Source organism: Penaeus monodon, chromosome 2 (assembly GCF_015228065.2).
Source record: "Penaeus monodon isolate SGIC_2016 chromosome 2, NSTDA_Pmon_1, whole genome shotgun sequence".
Lineage (NCBI taxonomy): Eukaryota > Metazoa > Arthropoda > Malacostraca > Decapoda > Penaeidae > Penaeus > Penaeus monodon.
Genome location: NC_051387.1, coordinates 29,383,766 through 29,398,333, shown reverse-complemented (window position 1 = coordinate 29,398,333; position 14,568 = coordinate 29,383,766). Strand labels below are relative to the sequence as shown.

The 14,568-nt window shown below is 38.4% G+C and overlaps 2 pseudogenes; both read left to right on the top strand.

Annotated features, from left to right (window-relative positions):
- The window catches only part of LOC119582224, a 40,613-nt pseudogene extending 32,397 nt beyond the window's left edge, over positions 1-8,216 (top strand).
- Positions 1-14,568, top strand: part of LOC119582191 — a 119,012-nt pseudogene that overhangs the window by 69,099 nt on the left and 35,345 nt on the right.

The following is a 14,568-nucleotide window of genomic DNA, read 5'->3' as shown; positions in this document are numbered from 1 at the left end:
AAGGTAAATCATAGGTCTATTTTTATTTGATTTTTTTTTGCTTTAATATAGGCTGGCCAAGGTCCATTTCCCCTTCCTTTCCCCCCCAAAAAAAAGCCTGGCCGGCCCCCTTCTTCTCTCCCCAAAACAAAAATCTTTAAATTACTAAAATTAAAGGGCCAAAACATAAAAATAATAAATTTTTTTTTTCAAAATCAAAAAGTCATCCATTTAAATTTTGGGTAAAATCCCTTTTTTTTTTTTTTTTTTTTTTTTTTTTTTTTTTAAAAAAAAAAATTTTTAAATCCCAATTAAAACCACTTTTAAAAAGCTATTTTCAATTTAATCCTTTTTTGAACATTTTCACTGGTTTTTAATTACAAAAGGAGGTTATCACATAATTTTTACGGGAAATTTCTTCTTTCAAAATTTTTTGAGATAAACATATTTTGAATGTTTATACATAACCACTATTTTTACTAAAAATTTTTCTGAGTAGAAATAGTACAACCTCCTGGGTGGTTAAATAGACTCCTAAAACTCTCCTTTTTTTTTCTTACACTCCAATCTTGTTTTCCCCCAAGAGACTTTATAGATTCTAAAGATTTACAGTATCTTTTGATGCAAAGCGATGCCATGTTCATCTGTAAAATATCATCCAATATATCAAAATAGTATTTCTTTGCCCCCAAACCTAAAAATTATTTCTGTTTGGGTGCCCCAATTTTAAAATCTTTCGCTCCTCCCACAAAAATTATCTACGTGCATTAAAAACAGCCACAAATTTTTCCTTCATAAACTAGTAGAAGCAGCAGGGTCGTTTTTTACTCATTATTCCATCTTTAAAAAGAAATTTTTAACTGTGAGATACCCTTCCAGCTACATCATTAAGCTAATACTATTTTTTCAAATTTCCCTACCTTCATCATCATAACCCCACCAAAAGGGGGAACAGATCCTTCATGCTCAAACTTTTCATCTGCAGGAACCTTAAGTCAATTTAATTCACTCCCCCTTTTTTGAAGATGAATAGCAATAAAAATCCCAACATTTCCTTGCTAACAATAGGTGAAAACGATGAAAATCCTCCTTTTTCCCCAAAAATTTCTGGGAAAACCGCTGGTTTATTTTTTTTTTTTCTTATCAAATTTTTTTTTTTCTGTATACCCCGGAACTGTAATGTTTTGGCCCTGTTTGGGAAATTTTCCCCATACCCAAGTTTCCAAATTTTCTTCTTTTTGTTTTCTTTTTCAAATTCCTGATTTTTCTTATTTTCACAAGCCATGTTTTTCACGAGTTTTGCCTTCATCCTCCCCAAATTGGTACCCATTTTTCTACTCTTTGTTCCAGTTATGGTGCATTGTCCACTTGATGCTAAATTTTCCCTCCAACATATTTTCCGTAGATTTTCGCATGCCTATGTATTGTTACCTCCCCATTCTTTGACTCTTTTGGTAAGAACTTCCCCCTTTGTCCAACCCTTTGGGAATTTTAACAATTACACTGCCCCTCTTCTTTTGCTGTCTCAATTTTCTTTTCTCGTTATTCCATAAAATTTTAAAATGTTTCCATCTTTTTCTTCTCATCCTACCTTTTCTTCAAATGTATAAAATTTAAATTGCTTTCGGGGCTCTTAAAATTTGGAGCCAATTTCAAATCACTTTTTTTCCATCGAAAATGACAAGGCTGGTCCTTTCCATTCTTTTTTTCTCTTCTCTCTTAAAAAAAGACTTGATTGCCATTTTGGACCTACCACTGGGCTTTCTTTTTTGGCTTAGTGCATCGATTCTCTTGGGGGTTTCGCAGCATAAAGGCTTTTCTTCCAAAGCTTTTCATTTATGCACTTTGCAACCATTCACTAAATTTGTACCCCAGTGCTGGGGGGTTCATCCTCTGTTTTTGGGAGTTTTTGGGTTTCATCCATTACAACTGAAACCCCCCCGTCTCAGGAGACAATTTTTAGCATTGATGCCCGCTAAAACCACTTTTAAAGACAAATTTTTGGGTTTTCCCTGCCATAAATTTTTTCCCCCATTTCATCTTAATTCCATGATTCCTTTGCAAAGGCCTTATGATGGTAGAATATGCAGCAGTAGCTCCTTAATGTTTTGTTTACATATTTTTCCGAATATGTGTTGGGAAACTCTTCCACCCTGCACACAAAATTTTACGGGGCTCCTAAACCATTCCCCAAATATGTCCCATGATTTTCTCCCTACTTTTTGGGGTTTTTTACTTTTTTTCCCCATGATTTTTAAACCTTTTACCAATTACCTTTGTAGAATAAATCTCTCCTTTCTTATATTTTTTGAGACTCCCCCCCTTTCCCAAAAAAATCCCTTTTACATTTTTACACTCAAGTTGGCCTTGATGGTGCCTTTTTATTTTGATACATTCTCACAGCTTTTTGACCCCCTCTCAGCATAATGAAGCCGTTCTCGTAAATGCCTCATTTTTTAAATAGGAAATTTAAATCACTTGTTAGGGATGACCAAATGTTGGTGAATTTTTTAAATTTTTTTTTCTTTTTTTGCACAAATTCGTAATTTTTTATTTCTTCTGTTTTTTTCCCAAACTTCCTCTCCCCTAGTGGAAGGCAAAAGTTTCCCGATGAAGTGTCCCTTTAATTTGCCTCTTTTCCCAAATTTATTGTGAAAATTTTTTTCCAAACCCGTTTATTTTTGCCCTCTTCATGATTTCTTGCTGAAAGAAAAGGGGAAAAGAAAATTTTACAACATTATGTTTGCTCGTACCATAATGTTCCTGAAATTTTACCTTCTTCATTTACTTAAAAATTACGTCCCAAATTTAAATGTTTTATTTTCCTTTTTTTTTTTATTCTCATTTCTCTTTGAAAAGTTTGTATGTAATTTCAAACCAAACATTTTCCACCACAGAGAACTACATCGTGTCCGGGTAACATAGTTTTAAGGGTCTGTCATTTAACATCAACTCTTTGGACTGTCAAAACGTATTGGCCTTTTCCCCTTTTTTGTACTTTCTCTTTGTCTTTCACAACACATTTTTCGCATACTGAGGCAGATGGTATTCTGATCCACAACTACCCCCTGTTATATTTCCATTTTTTTCACAGAATTTTTTTGTTCATTTTCAAGTCCTTTTGTCACTTCCTCTTCCTTGCCTCTAATCTGCCACGCCTTTCCCCCGTAAAAAACTTCCCCCAGTGTTTTAAAACTGACTCAGATTTTACAACCCCTGCAGGGGGTCTCACCCATACTCCCTCACGTTCCCAATGACATAAAATTTTTGACTTTCCCAAAAAAAAAACCCCCCAATTTTGGTTTTGCTGGGGGGTTGGAACAAAAACCCAAAAAGGGGGTCCCCAAGGACCGCCCCCGTCAATAATTTTGTGTCTTTATTTTCCCCTTCCCCCTTTCTTTTGCCCTTCAAAAACCCCTTTTTTATCCCCCCCTTTTAATTGAGAAACCTTTTTTTGAAAAAAAAGGGTTTGTTTTTTGCCCCCCAACCTCCTAACCCTTTTACCATTTTCCTAAGAATGCCCCAATTTCCCCCCCACCAACACCCACCCCCCCAAACCCAACCCCCCAAAATTTTTTTCCCCCCAATTTCCCCTTCCTGGAAAGGAATCCCATTCCAAAATTTTGCCCCCCTTCCAATATTTAGAACTAAACCCACCCTTCCCATTGCCCCAAAATTTTCCATTTAGGTTCCCCCCAAAAATTTAAATTATTAAAATTGGTTTCCTCCCCCCCCTTCTCTTTCCCTTTAAATTTTTGTTAAGGGAATTTCACCCCCCCAATCCCACCCCATTAACTCACCCCTTTCCAAAACATTTCAACCCCCCTTTCAAACCAATTCCGGGGTCAGTTATCCTATCCCCGTTCCCTTTTTTTCCCCTTTCAACCACCCTCCATATGGCCCCCAGTTTTTGAAAACCCTCTTGTTTCCCCCCTTTATTTTCACCGCCCCCCCCTTTTAAAATTTTCAAACCCCCAAATTTTGTTAAACCCTTTCCTTTCCCCTTCCCTTCCCTCTAATCTACCCCTCCCCCCATAACCCTTTCACCCCCCAAATTTTTAAATTTGACCAATTTTCAAACCATTTCCCCCCCAAACAAATTTTCTGACAAATGTTCCCTTTTTTGCGAATTTTCCCTTATTTCCAAAAAATTTTTAAAGGGGGTTTTTGCTGCATGGAAAAAACTCCTTTTTGGGATCACTGAAGGATACTGCTGTCAATGTATTTTTTTGTCTTAACTTCTGTCCTGCTTTCTAAAGCAGGAATCAAAATGATTTTGGTATATTTAATTTGTATTCCAAAAAAGCTTTGCCTTGCAATTTCCAAATTTACTTCCCTAGGGCTTCTTTTTTTTTGTAACTATCAAACAGGCCCATGTTTCGCTCGCATCTCCTTTTTTGTACAATTGCCAGGTTTTTAAGCAAAAAAAATTCTTTCCATACCGTTTTACTCCTTCGTTTTTTCATTTCTTAAAAAATCTTGCCCTCCCCCCGTTTCCTTCCCGGAAATGACGGGGCCAGGGTCACAGTTGTTTTTTCCTTTCCTATTTTTTGGAAGTTCCATGCTTTCGTTTTTTTTCCAATATCAACGGGTCTCTCCCCCGCCCCCCCATCATTGTTGTGACCCACATTCCCTTTTTTTCTTTAAATATTCAATGACTGCTTTTCCCCTTTCCACCACCATCTCTCCTAATTTTTTTGACTTTTATCAAGGGTAAAGGGACCATAAGCCTAGTATGATTTTTTTGCTTTAAAATTGGTGGCCATACATTTCCGTGCTTCGTCCGGGTTCCCCTCCGGCTCTTAACCAATCAAACCCGTAACAACTGACGCTCCGAAGGATAAATCCCCATATCGAAGCTTTTTTTTCCTCGCCCCGGGGTATGCCATGAGGGGGGCCCGGCCCGTGTCGACTACTGCCCAGTCCTCACGTTTGGGGCAGCTGGTGCTGATCGGCTGAACCTAGCCTACCCGCCGTGGTCCCCGCCACAGCGTGACCCCCAGGCACAGTTGCAACTTCTCGCGCCGGGGGGGGTGCAACCCCAACTCCCGGATGAGAGGGCCCACCGCTAAACCGGGGGCGAAACGCAATATCGCAGTTAAACATAATGAACACTTTTAAAACTAATTCATTAATCCAAATCGACAGGCATGGCATATACGCACATACTCCTTTGTGGCTAAGCACTTGCAGAGCATTTCACAAAAAAAAAAAAAAATCTAAAATGAACACAGCATTTCCCGGGTGACAATGAGTTAAAATCATGATATAACATTATAAAAAAAAAAAAAGTTGAACTCGAGACTTTCAGTGAACTTGCAGCTGTCTGTTCATTGTGTTTCTAAATAACCTGTTTCTGTTCAATGAGTGGATGGAGTTACCATCCACCAACAATGTGGGACTTAACCCAGGTTAGCCAGATTGCTAGATAAGAGTGCTACCACTGCACAGCACACTGAACAGCTTGGCACCAAGCTTTCATGATATAAGTAATAGCTGTGGAGATCATTTGCCTTGATCTAAGGAAAGCTTTTCTGTCACAGTTTAGTAAACACTGCAGCAGAAAGATGTTCAAGATTTTGAGTATAAGGTGTACTGCCGTGATCCAAAGTTTCTTCTATCCCTTGCACCAGTGTGCGTAACAGGCAACAGGACATAAGAGGCTGGCAGGAAGGGGTGTAGGAGGAGGGGCTTAGGAGTGAGGATTGCACTCCTTTGCTGCAAATGTTATAATGCATTATATCGTATGAATTTGACACTGATTAATACCACGTTTATATGACTTTAGATTATGTGATTGACAAGTAATAGTACAAGGTGATAAATTATTTTATTAGAGATCATGTTTCATTGAAGTGTATACTTGTAATAATGACCAGTTGGGAAGATTGGGAGAGAATCCCGGTGTCGCCCAATCAATACATATATTTTGTGAATCTTCACCCCGTGCCGAGTTTTTCGTGGCAGCAAGTCCAACAAAATATTAACGTGGTGAAGTTTTATATATTTATATATATTTTATATTATTATATATATATATATATATTATTATAAAGTTAAATAAACTGAAAAAAATCTAGGGTGCATAATCAACCCAAATACTCTTTTATCTTTCACTCCAATTAGCTTCGTATGAGCAGTATTCGCAACAAACCTATGGTTGAGGATATTGCAAGAGCGAACGCAATCATTTATCCTGATTAGCTTGATCTGAGAAATATTCGCAGCAGACCTACAGTTCAGGATATTGTGACAGCAGACACAATTAATTTGCTTTAATGAGTAAACCACATCGTCATGAGCTGTAGAATACAGCCTTCTTGGAGTTCCTCAACTGGGTGTTGCTATAATCGTATGATTTATGCGAAATTATGTTTATTATGCAGTAGTACATATCTTTAAAAGGAAGGAAATATTTTTACTCTATGTCTGGGGCCATTCAGGAATATTCCTAGTAACCCAGGAAGATGATAGTTTGCAAACGGGTGTGCTGATTAACAGCTTTTTTCGAGGGGACAAGCCTACAGTGTAAAATACCTGGATTGTTACAGAATGGTATATTATCATTTTGATATATAGTCGCACACACGGAATAAGAGTGAAGTAGTAAATTCACGATATAGGCCGCGGTGGCCGAGTGGTTAGAGCATCGGACTCCAAGAGTGTCACGACGGCAATCTGAGTTCGAGGGTTCGAGTCACCGGCCGGCGCGTTGTTCCCTTGGGCAAGGAACTTCACCTCGATTGCCTACCTAGCCGCTGGGTGGCCAAGCCAGCCCAAGTCAGTGCCGGTCCCAGGACCGGTAAATAGAGATGGTGACTCGATAAAAACACCGGGCGGAAGGCAACGGCAAATCCACCGCTCTAAATTGCCAAGAAAATCATGGAAATCCATGATCGCCAACGTCCTTGTAGGACAGGGCACTTTGAAAGAAGAAGAAGTAAATTCACATGGTACCAACGCCTAGGTTACCACTGTGCATGGCAGATCATACAAACCATAGAACGTGAAGAGAGGTGTTGCATGCATTGCGGCGAACCGAACGCCACACTTGTACATTACTTGGAGAATTGCGTGCACACGCAATTCCTAAGACAAAGCCGCAGAACACAGCCGTCGTGCTGGTAAAGAGATTATGCGAGATGCTTACACCACGGCTACAGGAGCGCTTGCTGGCAATCCCACCGCCACGGTAACACCGAGTGTCAGACAAACAAATGAGACAGCCATAAAAAGCTGACCACAGCCCGGGCCATAAGTGAAAGGCCCGGGCGAACCAGAACTTCGCAAATCTCAAGCAAGCAACATGTACCATACCCTGTGAGCCTAAGACCCTTCTCTGCCAAACCTCCTACCTCATGTAGACAGGTGTGAGGATAGGAAAAAAGGAGATTAAAAAACTTTGGATTGTGGCTCTCTTCTCTTCTCTTCTCTTCTTCTTTCTCTAGATTATATCTTTAGAGGTGTCTGGGATTTTTTTTGCATTTCAAATGGTGTGATAATGTTTTATTGTTGCCAGATATGTTGACTACTAGAAGACTTTCACAACTATACATGTAATGCCCCACTTTGAGGTATACACAAAATATATTAAAAGCATACCTATTATATAGAAATAAAAAATATATTCATAGGCTTTAAAAATGTTCATAACACGTAGTGTTGTGAAAAAGAACAGGGCAGGATAGGAGCAGGATATACTAGTCCAACCTCCAGTGGATATGTTGAATCTTTATAATTTTCTTTGTTTCTAATTCCCTTTTCTTCCTTTGCATTTATCTAAACCCACTTTTACCACTTGGCCTCCCCAGCAGTAGGGACCAAACTTGTCCCCACAGATAATCACTTATATGTAATAGGCTATCCAAAGATATTGTTTGTATAATACACAGCTTGATTTTGAGGAAATGGAGAGGAGATACCAAGATATAGAAGCAGAGAAACAGAGGAAGGAGAAGAACGGTTGGCTGCTATGCAGGTATGTGTTGTGGCTTTATCAGCTTCACACATTGGAAGATAATCTTCCAAATGAAATGAAGACAGGTTTTCATAGAATATACTTTATTTGCTGATTAGTCAGGCACGCACTTAATACATATATTTTTGCGCTACAGAGAGAGTTCCGCGTGAACATGCAGCTAGAATAATCCAACGTGCTTGGCAACACTTCAAGATGCGGAAGATGCTTAAGAAGGCTCAAAGAAAACGAAAGAAGAAGTCAAAAGATGTCAAGTGAATATCTTAGTACTAAGAGATTTATTATATGAAATATAGGTTTGACACTAAAATAGTCCATTAATTATGTATATGTAATTGCTAATGCTAGTCAATTTCTTTTGTGATAAATAGATAAATAGAACAGTTAGTAGTTATTTATCCCTTTTGCAATAATCCATGGATGAAATATATAAAAGACAAAAACCTGGAAAGAAATAAGAAACCATAATAAATGGAATTCCCTAAAAGAGTGACACATTTTACTGTATTTGTTTCAACACTAAGGAATGTTTGGAAACATTAAATGGGTCATTAAATGTTAGTAATAACTAATTCCTGTTAGATTTAGGTCTTCAGACTTTTAGTTTTAATACAGAACTGTTATTCCACTAAAATGCACTTTACTTAATCTGCAGTAATGAGAGTCGCTCATAATGTAGGTCAGGAAACAGGCTGTAGGTATGAGGTCACCAGAAGATTTGACTAATCATTTGTGAAAGAAGTCCTGTACGGCTTATAGCTGCTATACAAAGTGTGTTGTTGTTGATCGCTGTTTCTAAAAAACAAAAACAAACAAACAAACAAATTTTAAATATTTTTTTTTCCTTCTTCTTCTTCTTCTTCTTTTTTTTACATTATATTGCAAATAATAAATTTGTATTTTGTAATCGAATGTTTAAAAAACATTAACAGTGTTACCATCTCCCCCCAAAAAGGCGGGTGTTCGGATTATATTTTTTTAGATTTTGCAAAATTTTAACGTTTTGAACACATGTACCCTAAAAAATATATGCACGCACACACACAAAACACATTTTACACAGCAGAACACAAACAGCATCCCACACCGGCGCGGCTTTTTGCTGTTTGCACCTAAACAAACAACAATCCGCAGGAAAAAATGCGTATTGCCCAAACATTAATAACGTTTTAAAAAGTACATGATACTAAAAAGTGCGGTTTTCGCAGAAATTTATTTTAAAAAAAAGTTAAAAAAAAACGGGGTTGAGCGTTGCTACGAGTGCGAATATGTTTTTAGTGTCGATACTATACTTTTGTACTTTTCAACATATGCGTGTTTTTGGGTGGTTTATTGGAAAAGACACGCACAGTTACACGATTCCCAAACCCTTTTCCCTGGGGGGGGCCCCTAAAGCTTTTCCCGGCGGGGGGACCCCACTTAAAGAAATAAAACAAGGAAAAGCTAAAATTTACCTTTGGTGGTCAACTTGCTTTTTATTTTGGTTGGTATAGAGATTCCGTTATTTGTAGACTGTGTAGGATTGTGTTTTTTTAAAATTTATTACATTTCGTTATGCATGTGGATTTATCACTCTTCGCGGAAACGGGTAATAATAATAGACGACGATGAAAAGTCATTGAATTAGCTTGGGAAATTTTAAAATCATCTTAAAATCCTTCCTACGAGACGTTGGGATCAAAAAAGGGTTAGGAAATTGATGGGTTAGCAACTTTTCAAAAAACAGAGGGGACAAGTTCTTTTGACCTGCACGGCAAATTAACCCCCTATTTATAATTGGGTTTACACCAAAAAACAGAGCAACAAATACGGCTTGGTAATCCATTTCTAAAACCCTCTTTCAGCTTGTCCGCGTCCTGTCTCCCTCTGGGGCCCTCTACAGATTTTCCGGGTTTAAATTCATTTCCTGTATGGGGTCGCGTGGTGACGCTTCGGGCCTTTCCTTTTTAGCACAGCTTGTGTCACACGCACACACACACACGCAAGCACCCACACACCACACAACCCACACACACCACACCACACACCCCACACACCAAAACCCACCCCACACCACAACACACAAAACCACACACACACACAACAACCACCACACACCAAACACACACAACACACACAACACACACAAACACCACCCACACACAACACACACATATGTGGTGTGGTGTTGTAAAATAATATAAAAATTTTAATTTTATTTAAAATATTATTATATATAATATATTATATATATATAATTAATATAGAATAATTAATAAAATATTATAAATATATATAAAATATATTATAACCCCAACCCAAACATATTTGTGTGTGTGTGTGTGTGTTTGTGTGTGTTGTGTGTGTTGTGTGTGTTGTGTGTGTTTGTGTGTGTGTGTGTGTGTGTGTGTGTGGTGTGTGTGTGTTGTGGTGTGTGGTGTGTGTGTGTGTGGTGTGTGTGTGTGTGTGTGTGTGTGTGTGTGTGTGGTGTGTGTGTGTGGTGTGTGGGGTGTGTGTGTGGGCTTTGCGTGTGTGTGTGTGCGTGTGTACACAAGGGACTGTGCGTCAAAGGCAGGACCGAGAGCGTCATCCCGCGACGCATCATACAGTGAAGTGAACTTAACCGATCTGTAGACGGACCCGAGAGGGGAACAGGAGCGCGGAGCGAAGCTGAAAGAGAGAGTGTTAGAAATGGATTACACAAGCTACGAAATTTGTTGCTCTGTAGTTGGTGTAAACCAGCAATTATAAATAGAGGGTTACTTTGCCGTGCAGTGTCACAAGAACATTGTCCCCTGCTAGTGTTTTGAACCGTATAGCTAACCCACCCCTTTCCTAAGCCATTTTTCGATCCCACTGTCATCTGTAGTAGGATTTCTAAGTTGTTTTCATTCCCAAGCTAATTCTAATGATTTTCATCGATCTTCTCATTATTATTACCCGTTTCCGCGAAGAGTGATAAATCACACATGCATAACAAAATGTATATAAATAATAATAAACAAATCCTACACAGCCCCACAAATAAACGGAATCTCTATACCAACCAAATATAAACGCAAGTGTGACCCAAAGGTAAATTTGAGTTTTTCCTTGTTTTCTTTTCTTTAAGGGGGGGTCCCGCGCGCTGGGGGAAAATGCTTCAGGGCCTCCGCCCAGGGAATAAGGTTAGGAATCTGTGTAACTGTGCGTGTCTTCCAATATGACACACACACAAAACCACGCATATGTATGAACAGATAGCAATGTATATGTATGCGTACACATAAATACATATATGCGCACATGCGTACGCACACGCTCACACACGTTTATTTATACATTTTTTTCAAAATAATTGCTGTACGAATCCGTCACTTTTTTAGTATCATGTATTTTATAAAACGTTATATAATGTTGGGCAATACGCATTTTTTCCTGACAGGATCTGTGTTTGTTTATGTGTGCAAACAAGCAAGAAGGCGCGCGCGCGTTGTGTGTATGCGTGTTCGTGTTCTTGCGTGTGTAAAAATGTGTTTAGGGTGTGTGTGCGTGCATAATTTTGAGGGTACATGTGTTCAGACGTTAAAGTCTTTGCAAAATCTAAATAATATAATCACAGAACAGCTGCAGCATTTTAGGGAGAGATGGTAACACTGTTACTGCTTTTATAACATTCGATTACAAAATACAAATTTATTATTTGCAATATAATGTAAAAAAAAGAAGAAGAAGAAGAAGAAGGAAAAAAAAATATTTAAAATTTGTTTGTTTGTTTTTGTTTTTTAGAAACAGCGATCAACAACAACACACTTTGTATAGCAGCTATAAGCCGTACAGGACTTCTTTCACAAATGATTAGTCAAATCTTCTGGTACTTCATACCTACAGCCTTTTTCCTGCCCTACATTATGACGACTCTCATTACTGCAGATTAAGTAAAGTGCATTTTAGTGGAATAACAGTTCTGTATTAAAACTAAAAGTCTGAAGACCTAAATCTAACAGGAATTAGTTATTACAACATTTAATGACCCATTTAATGTTTCCAAACATTCCTTAGTGTTGAAACAAATACAGTAAATTGTCACTCTTTTAGGGAATTCCATTTATTATGGTTTCTTTTTTCTTTTCCGGTTTTTGTCTTTTATATATTCCATCCATGGTTTTATTGCAAAAGGGATAATAACTACTAACTGTTCTATTTTCTATTTATCACAAAAGAAATTGACTAGCATTAGAAATTAATATACATAATTAATGGACTATTTAGTGTCAAACCTTATTTCATATAATAAATCTTTAGTACTAAGATATTCACTTGGACATCTTTTGACTTCTTCTTTCGTTTTTTTTGACCTTCTTAAGATCTTCGATCTTGAAGTGTTGCCAAGCACGTTTTGGGTTATTCTAGCTGCATGGTTCACGCCGGAACTCTCTCTGTAGCGCAAAAATAATGTATTAAGTGCGTGCCTGACTAATCAGCAAATAAAAGGGATATTCTATGAAAACCTGTCTTCATTTCATTTGGAAGATTATCTTCCAATGTGTGAAGCTGATAAAGCCACAACACATACCTGCATAGCAGCCAACCGTTCTTCCTCCTTCCTCTGTTTTCTGCTTCTATATCTTGGTATCTCCTCTCCATTTCCTCAAAATCAAACTGTGTATTATACAAACAATATCTTTGGATAGCCTATTACATATAAGTGATTATCTGTGGGGACAATTTGGTCCCTACTGCTGGGGAGGCCAAGTGGTAAAAGTGGGTTTAGATAATGCAAAGGAAGAAAAGGGAATTAGAAACAAAGAAAATATATAAAGATTCAACATATCCACTGGAGGTTGGACTAGTATATCCCTGCTCCTATCCTGCCCTGTTCTTTTTCACACACTACGTGTTATGAAAATTTTTAAAGCCTATGAATATATTTTTTATTTCTATATTTAAAAGGTATCTTTTAATATATTTTGTGTATACTCAAAAATGGGGCATTACATGTATAGTTGTGAAAAGTCTTTCTGGCAACAATAAAACATTATCACCATTTGAAATGGCAAAAAAAATCCAAACACCCCTAAAGATATAATCTAGAGAAAAGAAGAAAGAGAAGAAAGAGAGCCACAATCCAAAGTTTTTGAATCTCCTTTTTTCCTATCCCTCACACCTGTCTACATGAGGTAGGAGGTTTGGCAGAGAAGGGTCTTAGGCTCACAGGGTATGGTTTCCATGTTGCTTGCTTGAGATTTGCGAAGTTCTGGTTTTGCCCGGGCCTTTCACTTATGGCCCGGCCCGTGGGCAGCTTTTATGGCTGTCTCATTTGTTTGGGCTGACACTCGGTTTACCGTGGCGGTGGGGATTGCCAGCAAGCGCTCCTGTAGCCGTGGTGTAAGCATCTCGCATAATCTCTTTACCCGCACGACGGCTGTGTTCTGCGGGCTTTGTCTTAGAATTGCGTGTGCACGCAATTCTCCAAAAATGTACAAGTGTGGCGTTCGGTCGCCGCAATGCATGCAACACTCTCTTCACGTTCTAGGTTTGTATGATCTGCCATGCACAGTGGTAACCCAGGCGTTGGTACCTGTGAATTTACTTCTTCTTCTTTAAAAGTGCCCTGTCCTACAAGGACGTTGGCGATCATGGATTTCCTGATTTTTTGGGCAATTTAGAGCGGTGGTTTGCCATTGCCTTCCGCCCGGTGTTTTTATCGAAATCACCATCTCTATTTACCCGGTTCTGGGACCGGCCTGACTTGGGCTGGCTTGGCCACCCAGCGGCTAGGGTAGGAATCGAGGTGAAGTCCTTGCCCCAAGGGGAAAAACGCGCCGGGCCGGGGACTCGAACCCTCGAACTCAGATTGCCGTCGTGGACATCTTGGAGTCCGATGCTCTAACCACTCGGCCACCGCGGCCTATATCGTGAATTTATACTTTACCTTATTCCGTGTGTGCGACTATATATCAAAATGATAATATACCCTTTTGTAACAATCCAGGTATTTTACACTGTAGGCTTGTCCCCTCGAAAAAAGCTGTTAATCACCCCACCCGTTTGCAAACTATCATCTTCCTGGGTTACTAGGAATATCCTGAATGGCCCCAGACATAGAGTAAAAATATTTCCTTCCTTTTAAAGATATGTACTACTGCATAATAAAATAATTTTGCATAAATCATACGATTATAGCAAAACCCAGTTAGGAACTCCAGAAGGCTGATTCTACAGCTCATGACGATGTGGTTTAAACCATTAAAGCAAATTAATTGTGTCTGCTGTCACAATATCCTGAACTGTAGGTCTGCTGCGAATATTTCTAGATCAAGCTAATCAGGATAAAAGAATTGCGTTCCCCTCTTGCAATATCCTCAACCATAGGTTTGTTGCGAATACTGCTCATACGAAGCTAATTGGAGTGAAAGATAAAAGAGTATTTGGGTTGATTATCACCCTAGATTTTTTTTTTAGTTTATTTAACTTTAAAAAAAAAAAAAAAAAAAAAAAAAAAAAAAACTTCACACACCGTTAATAAAACTCGGCACGGGGTGAAGATTCACAAAATATATGTAAATTTATTGGCGACACCGGAAATTCTCTCCCAATTTTTCCCAACCCGGTCATTATTTTTCAAGTTAACACTTCAATGAAACTTCTCT